General features: G+C 39.9%; 1 long non-coding RNA gene and 1 pseudogene across 2 annotated transcripts in view; one reads left to right on the forward strand and one right to left on the reverse strand.

Annotated features, from left to right (window-relative positions):
• The window catches only part of LOC140529949 (uncharacterized), a 91,880-nt gene that overhangs the window by 33,462 nt on the left and 50,330 nt on the right, over positions 1–8,088 (reverse strand). The window lies entirely within an intron of this gene.
• Positions 4,976–6,676, forward strand: LOC140522006 (zinc finger and BTB domain-containing protein 2 pseudogene; annotated as a pseudogene).

Below are 8,088 nucleotides of genomic sequence, written 5' to 3' on the forward strand. Positions count from 1 at the left end.
GCTTTCTGGTTTTTAAAATGTGAATCAATTAATTAATCATTTGTTTTTTAAAATATATATTTATGGGGAAATGGTTTTTTTCTCCAAAGAATGTATTGATTGTATCCACAAAGTGTTTGTATGTTGTTTCATCATTATCACTTTGTTTCATATAATTATTGTTTCTTTGATTTGATCTTTGATTCATCCATTGTTTAGGATCTCATTGTTAAATGTCCATCTGGGTTTTTTCTTTTGTTTGTAGTCCTGAACCAATGACTATAGTTGTTGCATTACGTTTTGCAAAACACGTATTTACTATTTCTTTCTTTTTATATTTGTTTGTAACATCTTTCTGCCTTAAAAGTCAATTTTTGTAAAAGTTCCATGTGATGTTGAATAAGATGTATATTCTTCTGCAGTTCCATCTAGAAGATGTAAATCTTTTAATGCTAGTTTATTCAGAAATTTTTTCAGTTCCATATTTTCTTTTTATTTATCTTTCTGTTAGACATATCCAAAACACAGAGAGACACGGAAGTCTTCTGTCACTATTATGCTACTTTGTCTTATTGTAGTTCAGTTCATGTTTCCTTTATGAATTTGGATGGTAAGCCTTTTGTAATATGTAAATTTTTTTACTTATATTGGTTTGTTACCTATGGTTCCTTTCAGCATAATGTAGTTTCCTAATTTGTCCCTTTTTATTTTTTGAATGTTTCCTTTTGTTTTGTCAGATAGCATGATTGTAACTCTTGCTTTTTTGATTCATTTGATGCGTAGTAATTTTTTCCTATCCTGTTATTTTTACTTTGTGTATATCTTTGTTTTTTAAGCACTTGAAAAAAATAAGCAGTTAATGATTTACTTAAAAAAATAAGCAGTAGATTGTAAGGGTTTTTTTTTCCTAATCTAATCTGTCACTTTTCCCCTTTTATTGGATTGCTTAATCCATTCATGTTTGAAATTATGAGCTAGGTTTATATTTTCATCTCTTTGTCTCCACTATGATTTTTTAAAAAAATATTACTTTTCTCCTCTTCTGCTGTAAATAGTAGTCTGTATCTTCAATTACTTTAGCTTAAACATCTTCATGACTTTCTTCAATTTATTCTTGATCCCCCTTCCCACTGGAGTCTTCATCATTTGTTTTTCTTTCCTCCTTTTATCTGACTATTCAATTTTTCACTTTGTCCCCTCTCAGTCAAGTAGATTCCTCCTTCTTTAATTCCCCTTAAGCTTTGTTATTCAGTAGTTTTTCAGTCATATCCAAATTTTCTTGACCTCATTTGGAGCTTTCTTCACAAAAATTCTGGAGTGGTTTGCCATTTCTGTCTTCTGCTCATTTTGCAGATGAGGAAACTGAAGCAAACAGGGTTAAGTGACTTACCCAGGGTCCCACAGCTAGTCTCTGAGGTCAGATTTTAATCCAGGAAGATGAATCTTCCTGTTTCCTGGTCCAGCACTCTATCCACTAGCTGTCCCTTCAGTTAATCATGTTTACTAGTTTAAAAATTTTTGTTTTGAGCCCATTTCCAGAGAAGGTTTCTTACATTCATTTCCTTCATTATTCACCTTCTCTTTCTATCTATTCTAGACCCACCTTCTCTGCTTCATGCCACTTATACTTCTGCAATTCTAATCTATACTCTGCATTCTTCACTGAGTCAAAACTTCTGCATTATTCATAATGGGCTCTTCTCTCTAAGCAGTTTCTGCCATTGCCTTGTAGAGTTGGTATTATAAATTCCCTTTACCTATGTCCACGCCCTTCTACTTGCTCTTGGAGTTCCATCTCCCCACCTCTTCAGACAAGACAAATGAGCCTCCTTCTTGTGGCTGTACCACCCCAGAGCCCTCACCTGAAGGGACTGAAGGTTGCCAGAATCTCAGGTGTTATCTGAGCAGCCACAGAGAGTGCTGGTATTGGATTCCTGTTATGAGACACTGATTTGGGGTCCCTGTTCCTTATCTGAAAATGGGGTGACATCTACCAATGATTATTTTGATTGCTTTTTTTGGTAAGGACCTAAGGTTTCATTGGTATAATAATGTTCTAAGGAGGAAACTTCTACTCACTATTAATTCTTTTATGGTTCAATTTTTAAAATGGTTCAACTCAGTGATCTACTTGGAAATAGGTTCGGTTGTGTTCTGCTCTGCGTGCAGTCTGACAGACCTTTCCCGTCAGCCTTCCAGGTCACCCTGGGCTGGAAATCTCCTCCACTCCATGGTTCTGTGCCTTCTGCTGCTCTAGAATGTGTGGAGAGTCATTCTTTACAGCTATTTTATGGACTGTGGAGGAAAAGCTAGAGTTTGTGCTATCTTCGCTCTGCCTCTGAAAGTATTTCATTTAAGCCACACCACAACCTAGTAAAGTAGGCACTTTGCTCTTATGCCCATTGCACAGTTGAGGAATGTGAAGTGCAGAGATATGAAGTCCATAGTTACCCAGATGGGATGAGGGGCTGACAGGATAGGAGTCCAACTCCTCCTGACTCCAGGTTCAGCCCTATATCTAACTTGCCACATGGCCTCAACAAGTCTCATGTTAGGGGATGGCATATCTTGTCACTTTTCTTTGTCCTTTTCTGACCTAGAATATCCAGATGCTGGCTTTTTCAAATCCAAGAGAAATGGGGAAACTCTCCTGCACTGCTCCACATTATCTAATGAGAACTATATCTTATGAGGTCAGAGTTGATACAAGGGGAAGCCTGCCCTCCAGGTATGATGCAGTGATAGCTGCCTTGGTTCAAACTCTGGAATGTTCTCAAGGAGTAAAGATCCATAGTCTATCTACATTGGACCAGAAACCCAGGGAAATCATCTATAAACCAGTAATAAAGAATTCCTAGTGACCCTGGAAAATAGAGAAGGTGACTGTCCACTCTCCTGGCCTCATATCCTGGCTCCCACAAAGGCACTGAAAGTTCTTTATGGGTCAACTACTTCGGTAAGGGTTGGGTTCAACTAGGGCTCTGAGCCTGGGGTCTGGAAGTACCAACCCCAAATCCTCATCTGATGAGATTCAGGGTCACCAAAGTCTCAGGCATTGTCCGAGTAGCCACTGAGGGTATGGTTCTGGATTCCTGTAAGGAGGTCAGAATTTGGGGTCCTTATTCCCATTCTGGAAAGGGGGGGCCTTCCAGCAATGACTTTTGTTTGTCTGGATTTAAGGTTTCTTTGGTGTAATAATGTCCTAAGGATAAAATTCCTTCCACCAATGTAGGCCTACAATTGTTCTGTAATTTATAATTTAAAAAATATCCTTAGCCATTGGCAGGTTAATTGACTTGCCAAAGGTTACAAATTTAGGTTGTGTCAGAGACAGTATTCAATCTGTGTCTTCCTGATTCCCTTACCAACTCTTTATCTGCTCTACCATGTTGCCAATGCTCAATAACAATGCCATGCCACAATACAACGAAAGAGCTCCTTGATGTCCACAAATTAAGATGACAAAACAGGAGTCAGAAAAAGAACAACCGAAGCAAAAATCAGAAACCTCATGGTGGGGTGGAGGAAGGGAAGGATTGATAGAAATTACTCCTGTGGGAAACAAGGAAGTTCTGTTTCCAGTTTTGTGACTTAGCATGATCAGGTAGAGGTTAAAAACTTGTGCTCAGGCTTGATGAGCTGTCTGAGGGAAAGCCTATCAGGAAGGAGAACATGAAGCCATGTGGCAATGGACAGTGTCACCGGAGGGCCAAAAACTCAGAACAGTATAAGAAGCTTCCATTGATCTGAACAAGTTGTAGTCTTCCTGGAAGCTACCAGTACATTCAAGGGAATGAACATAGAAGGTACTCCCTCCTTGAACTGTATTTTAATAAATTTTCCTTAACTCTCTTTTGTGTGCCAACTATGTCTTTAACAATTTGGCACCCAACATGGCACCTAACTCGATGACTTGGGGGAGTGAGAAAACACAGGGAGAGTGCGTCTGTAAAAATAAGAAAAATTCTTTTCACTCCCTGTAAGTTAAATCTAATCCAGTCCAAGCATGAGATGTCAGACCATAAGCAGGGAGTTCAGAGAAACTGAGGAGCAAAATAACCAGCTGACCAGGTGAGCCAGTACACTGGGAAAAGATCAGGTCACCCCCAGAACTTACACTCCAGGTCAGTCTTTTACTGATGGAATGAAGTTCGTCATGGCAAACACTTTGTTGGTCATATCCCTGTCCAGGAGCTTCCTGGTTGGCCCTAAGCTAATGAGTGAACTTAGACAAAATCCCAGGTATTCGAGCAATGACAGGGAGAGTCTCTGGGGATATTGGGAGGATGCTCCCAGGTCAAAAGGTCTATGCCAGTTGCTGAGGCCCAGGGACTTAAGTCTCAACAGGGACTGGAATATTCCTAAGTTATCTGGTGTGGGAGATAGACAAACAATCTGTAGGTTCTTGTTTGTCCCATAAACTGGAGTGAACTTATTAGGAAGGAATTTAATCCTTAAAATTGGCTAGAAACCACAAGTTTTTGACCAGGTCTGAATTCAAATTTGAAATTGATAATGCTTTGTTAAATGTCTTGTCTCTTTGTGTCAGTGAAGTGTTTCGTTAAATTATAAATGCAGCCAGCCATCAAGTCTTTCACATTATCTTCCCCTTCTCCCCCCCCCCCCCAGCAGGTTCAGAGGAGGGAGTGGGGTGGGAAAGATAGAGAGAGAAAAATCATCCTTTTTGCATTCTAAACTCTGGTCAAGGTTTCTAATATGAAAAGAAAGATAAAAGAAGGGAAAATCTTTTCCCCTCAAATAGGGGAGGGACAGGCTATTCCCTACCTCACCTAAGGAGTCTCTTTTGTATTAGCAAGTAAAAAGAGAGTCTTAAGCAGTCTACAGTGAAAAGGTGAGTTTTGATTTAATGAGATCTTATAGCAAAAAATCTATACTTTATGTTTAAATTAAGTCAATATAGGCTTTTGGTCATGTGACCTTAATGTAACCAGATAGGAAAAGTCCCACTCCCGCCGCAGGGCCAGAAACACCAACCATGGCAGCAGCAGCAGCAGCTAGAGCCAGAGGAAGAGGTTGTGGCAGTGGCAGTGGCAGTGGGAGAGCATGGCTGGGGCTGCATAGCGGCACCCCCACTACACTCCTCCTCCCAATGGTGCCAGCACACCAGATTTTAAAAATGGAGTTGGCCAACAGTGGACTTAACTGCTGCAACAGTTAAAAATGCTCAGCAGGAGTTTGGTTTCCTGTGTGACTGCACGGTTGCTATTGGTGATGTTTACTTCAAGGCACACAAATCAGTCCTTGCTTCATTCTCCAATTACTTTTTGTCCATCAGATCAGCGAGTGTGTCTGTCTGAAACCAACTGACATACAGCCTGATATTTTCAGTTATCTTTTGTGTTTGATGTATACTGGAAAAACAGCACCTCAGCTTACTGACACAGTTCGACTAGAACAAGGAATATATTCTTGCCTATCCACTAATTCAGGAGGCCAGTCTTGCCAGCCAAGGAGCCTTTTCACATTTGGACCAAGTTTTTCCATCATCTTCTTCATTATATGGGATCCAAATTGCAGATCATCAAGTAAGGCAAGCCAACAAGATTGCCTCAGCAACTGACAAACTTGAGCAGGAACCCAGACCGCAGACTTCCAGAATGAGCCAAGAACAGATATCCGAGTGATCACAACTTTCTCAGTTAAATTCAAATCTGACACAAGTCAGTCAGACAAATATGATTCCCTCTGACCCACTACAGTCTTCACTGTCTCCAGGACTTGTTTCCACCCCTGTCCCTCCCCCTCTACCAGGGGAGGAAACAAACATGGAAGCATCTTCTTCAGATGAGTAGCCTGCATCTCTTACAATAGCCCATGTAAAGCCAAGCATCATGAAAAGGAATGGAAGCTTTCCCAAATACTATGCCAGCCACCTGGGTGGGCATTGGTTTATTCTTCATGGTAGCTTATGTGAGCACCTCCAAGTTCACACAGGCATACCATTTACACCAAATCAGCCTGGAGAAAGTAGTGTTTCCCTCTCTCTCTGTAGCAATGCAGCTGAACTGAGAAAAAATGCCATGGAAGTGCCAGAAGCAGGCATGAAAAGTGATAGTGAGCTTCAGCATATTCCTGATTCTCTGGTCACTGATGGTCAGCAGCAGTCAGAAACTGTACCACCATCAGACATTGCAGACATTGACAACTTGGAGCAGGCAGACCAAGAAAGGGAAGTGAAAAGACAGAAATATGAATACACAACATGTGGGCATTAATTTATTCAGAAAATTCACTGTAGGGAGCATATGTACATATACACTGCAAGCCTTTCAAATGCAGAACTTGTGACAAAAGCTTCTGCAGACCCAATCAGGCCTCCAGATATATGTGCCTGAACCAGAGCATAGACACTTACATGACGGTGGACAAATGGACTCTGGAACTCTGTACGTTTGAGGAAGGTAGTCAGATGGACAACATGGTAGTGCATGCCAACAAGCTCTAAAAATGCAATTTCTGTGACAAAACTTTTTCAACACCTAATGTGGTGGTTAAGAATTCATCCCCAAATCAAAACTCAAATGTTTTTGCCCTTGATGAAGGGAGATCTATCCTCATGGGCAGTGGGGACTCAGAAGTTACAGAGCCTGATCACTCAGTGTTAGCTCCCATCAACAAAGAGCAAGAAACAGTGTGATTAGACGGAATGTGTTACTTCCTATTTTTCATTTTTTAGAAAGACTATACTTTCCTTCCCAAACCAAAATGACAAATAGAATTCACCAATGCATGATAGAAACAGTTCCTCTCCCCTTTCTCCTCTTCCCTCACATTTACTTTCTCAATGCTTGCTCCCTCCGGAAAAAAAAAAGGCTTTGTGCATTACAACCTGGAATACGTCGCACATCGATTTTAATACAAAGAGATATTGGATCAAGTTGTGTTTTTTCTTTTTAAATTTTGTGCCTGAAATTCTCATTGGCTTGAAAATAACAAATAACATCCGTTATTCCCTTTGACCAATAATAGGAATGGCTCAGGGGACAAAGTAGGAACCAAAAGTGAAGTAAAGTTGGGAGGGGAAGAGGAATAGTATCTAATAGCTCTGCTCTGTGTATATGTTTAAAACTGAATATCCCATCATCTTTCATGTAGAGTTGAGTTCTCAGATTTGTGGCTTTTATATATCATTTCATTGAGTAAAGATGTAATTAAATGGAAAAAAGTCAATATATCTGATATCAGGAAATATCTTTAAAATTTCAAATTCACTTTAGAATTTCAGTGATTACTTTTCAAAGCATTAATGCTCTCCAGACTCTAAAAGAGGAAGGCAAGGAGAGGGAGTATTTAGGCAGTCAACTATTTAATCTTTTGAAACTATGAAAGCTTCTGCCAGGGGAGATTGACAACGCCCTGTCAGGATTAAATTAAATTTAGGTTTCTGCCTGGATCCAAAACCTAGTTTTAGAATATTCGCAAATTCTAAGATAACCTGAGGAGAACAGGTGTGATTTCAATTCCTTTGTAGAACTTTATATGCTCTTCCTATCCTGAAATTTTCAAGGGAGAAGGATAGGTATGGGACAACAGAGTATACATCTGCTCTTTACCAGGGGAATTTGCACCCCCAATCTGATAGAAAAGCTGGAATAGGATTGGGAGATGGAAGGTGAGAAATATATGAAAGAGAATGTAACCTGAGGAGTGCTGAGAATTGTGCCCTCTGCCTTCAGAAATGTTATTTAAGATGACTTGATGTCCTTGAGAGCATTTAATTCAACAAAGACTCCTTTTTTACTTCCTAAATATTTCTTTCTCTCTAGACAAGTAGTAGTTATTCTAGTGAACAGGTCCAATAACTTTGTTCTGTGAAGTCAAACCGATAGTAAACAGATGAGTAAAAGGCTGAGGGAGGGAGAAGCCTACTACCTCAAGTTGTTTTTCTTCAGTCATTTTAGTCATATCCCAGTCTTTGTGACCCCATCTGGGGTTTTTGTGGCAAAGGTATTAGAGTGGTTTTCCATTTTCTTCTCCAAGTCATTCTACAGATTAGAAAACTGAGGCATGTAAGTTAAGCAACTTGCCCATGGACACAGAACTAGTAAGTGTCTGGAGTCAAATTTCAACTCAGATCTTCCTGACTCC

The sequence above is a fragment of the Notamacropus eugenii genome, chromosome 2 (assembly GCF_028372415.1).
Source record: "Notamacropus eugenii isolate mMacEug1 chromosome 2, mMacEug1.pri_v2, whole genome shotgun sequence".
In the NCBI taxonomy this organism is placed as follows: Eukaryota; Metazoa; Chordata; class Mammalia; order Diprotodontia; family Macropodidae; genus Notamacropus; species Notamacropus eugenii.